General features: G+C 39.3%; 1 long non-coding RNA gene across 1 annotated transcript in view; it reads left to right on the top strand.

The window, feature by feature from the left end:
- Positions 1-3,147, top strand: part of LOC104862169 — a 4,771-nt gene that overhangs the window by 539 nt on the left and 1,085 nt on the right. Inside the window, exon 2 of the long non-coding RNA XR_780214.2 lies at positions 1,756-1,819. This is a non-coding gene — a long non-coding RNA (uncharacterized LOC104862169). The remainder of the gene's footprint in view (positions 1-1,755; positions 1,820-3,147) is intronic.

Here is a 3,147-nt window from a genome sequence, read left to right on the forward strand (position 1 = left end):
ATCTCATTAGGATTTTATGTACTATCATAGTTTGTTCACACCACAGAAACTATTCGGTATTTACACACGTGTGACTTTTTTATTTCATTAGGAGTATATCCTCAATATCTATCCATTTTCTTACGAATGAATCTAATTTCTCATTCTTTATGGCTGAGTAGTATTCCATTTTATAGAAAAACCACATCTTCTCTATCAACTTACCAACTAATGGGCAAATGGGCTGTTTCCAAGTTTTAGCTATTACAAACTGTGCTCCTATAAACATAGGTGAGCATATATCTCTGTGATATGATTCTTTTAATTCTTTTGGAAAGGTACCCAGCAGAGGGATGGCTGGGTCAAATGGGACCTCTAGTCCCAGCTCTTTGAGGTATCTCCATATTGATTTCCATAGTGGTTGCACCAATCTGCACTCCCACCAACAACGAAGCAGGGTTCCTTTCTCGCCACAACCCTGCCAACATTTGCTATTGTTTGGTTTCTTGATAGCAGCCATTCTTTGTGGGGTGAGGAGGAATCTCAGTGTTGTTTTCATCTGCGTCTCTCGAATGACCAGTGATGTGGAACATTTTTCATATATTTGCTTGCTGCTTTTACTTGTTTGTCTGAGAAATGTCTGTTCATTTCAGATGCCCATTTTTGAATTGGATCTTTATATTTGGGGGGCTGATGGTTTTGAGTTTTTTATATATTCTAGATAATAGTCCTTTGTCTGAGGAGCAGCTGGTAAAATTTTTTTCCCACATTGTAGGTTGTCTCTTTAAATGGCCCTGACGTGGTCTACTTTTGCCCTCGAAGAGAATGAAGATTGCACAAGTGCTAGCAATAGTGGTCTAGAAACGTTTATTACACCAAGGTGGTTGATGATATTTTCAGATCATCTAAGGCTTTTTATTTTTCCTCACTGTTCAGTAAGGGGTGTTGAAATTTTAATTGTGATCGTAGATATTGCTGAATCTCTCACTAATTCTGTCAGTTTTGCTTCAAGTTTTGAAAGCTCGGCTGTTATTTGTATTGTCATTCTGATTAGTTGATTTTTGTCATTATATTTGGGGTGATCAAACAAGGTGAACATATAAATTTAAAAATTCTATCACAGTAAAAAACACACACACACACATTGCTGTTACTCCATTCCCCTTCACTTCTCTGAAGAATGTCTTTCCTCTGTTTAAAGTTAGTCCATGGTGCTTGCAAAATTATGCCTCAGTTCCTCCAGGCCCACTTATAAATCTTAACTTTCTGGCTTGTAATCCCATAAATTGATTTTAATTTGGCTGAGATGTAGCCGTTTTGGGGTATAAAAACCTCTAAAAAAATAGAGTTCCTTTGACAACCCATTCGGGTTTGTTAAGAGAAGCTTAGATGAAAGGGGCTCAGCCACTCCATGCCCTAAAGGGGGCTCCTGGATATTATAACACTGTTTCTGTTCCTCCCCAGACTTTTCAGCTTCTGGCTGAGCTCCAGACCTTGACTAAATTGTCTTCAGGGTCGAAGCAGACCTCCTGGACCCTTCCTCATCTGACCCTATGGGTGGCCATCATAAGCCAATCTTGTAAATTCATATATATTTATATATCTTGTGTTATATCTGTTTCTCTGGCAAACACTGACTGATACAGGTCCCCTCTCAGTACTGGGAGCTGTTTCCTTTCACTTAACAATAAATGCTGCTTTCTGCTTTCAAACCTCTACAATAAGTACTTTCTCACTCAGTCCTCCTTTAACTTTCTGTTTTGTAATTCTTTCTAGGCTGAGAGAAGAACCCACCAATTGGACAGTAACACCGAGATTCTCCAAGTGGGGGGAAATAAAAGTAAGCCCACCTTATAACCTGTTTAAAACATACATGCTTTGAAGTGCCAGATGGATGAAAAGTAAAAGATGAATGGGTAAATACACCATAAGGCCATTACTAATTTTTTTTAAAAGGTGATTCAGCTTTCTTTCTTTTCTCTCTCTCTCTCTCTCTCTCTCTCTCTCTCTCTCTCTCTCTCTCTCTCTCTCTTTTTGTTTTTTTTTTTAAGCCCACCTTATAACCTGTTTAAAACATACATGCTTTGAAGTGCCAGATGGATGAAAAGTAAAAGATGAATGGGTAAATACACCATAAGGCCATTACTAATTTTTTTTAAAAGGTGATTCAGCTTTCTTTCTTTTCTCTCTCTCTCTCTCTCTCTCTCTCTCTCTCTCTCTCTCTCTCTCTCTTTCTTTCTTTCTTTGGTTTTTTGAGACAGGGTCTCACTGTGTAGTTGAAGACTGACCTGGAACTCACTATGTAGCCCAGGCTGGTCTCACTCACAGCGATCCTCCTGAGTGCTGGGATTACAGGCGTGTGCCACCATGGGGCTTTCTTAATGTGCATTCAAGACAGGACATATTAGCAGGCCAAAGAGGAAAACAAGATCTGATAAAAAATAAATACTGTGTTTAAATTTTAAAACTTGTATTACTTCTCCCCAAGTCTTTTGTTATCTCTCTGTTTCGCCTGGTTTCATAGTGCATTGATTATTCCAGTTGTGGCCAAATCTGGGATATACAATCTGTCACTTTGCTTCTCCTTTGTTTTTAAAGGCGATTTCTACCAGATACAAATAATGGGTCAATAGGTTTCTTTTACCATTTGAAAGATGTTGTTCTCCACTATTTCAGATCAGCCGTTATTCATATCATAGTTCCTACGAAGGCACACAATTTACTTATGCACAGAAGTTTATGATGTACTCTTATGTGCCCAGGTGGTGTTTTCTTGTTATCATTCTTGGGGATTTTCCAAGCTTTTTGAATCTGTAAATTAGCGTTTTTTCACTGTGTTTGAGGAAATTTCAGCTTCTCTTTTCCTTCACTTTTTCAGCCATTCTGCTTTATCTCCAGTTCCATGTCTAGTGCCTATCAGGTCCCACAGGGGATTAAGACTCTTTTCCTTGGTTCCTTTCAATCCTTGTCTCCTTTGGATCTTTAAAATCTCTCTTTAAGTTTACTTAGCCTTTCTTTTGCAACTTTCAGTCTTTTTGAAGAAGATTCAGGTAGGGGTGGGGCCAGTGTGCTGCATGGATGCTTGTTCTGGAGGCCCAGCCTCAGTATCTCCTGCACCAGGGGCAGAGCAGGGGCCCCAGAAGAGGGAGGAAGAGGGGAAAGGGGGGA

The sequence above is a fragment of the Fukomys damarensis genome, unplaced genomic scaffold (assembly GCF_012274545.1).
Source record: "Fukomys damarensis isolate Sample0158 unplaced genomic scaffold, DMR_v1.0_HiC HiC_scaffold_18, whole genome shotgun sequence".
Lineage (NCBI taxonomy): Eukaryota > Metazoa > Chordata > Mammalia > Rodentia > Bathyergidae > Fukomys > Fukomys damarensis.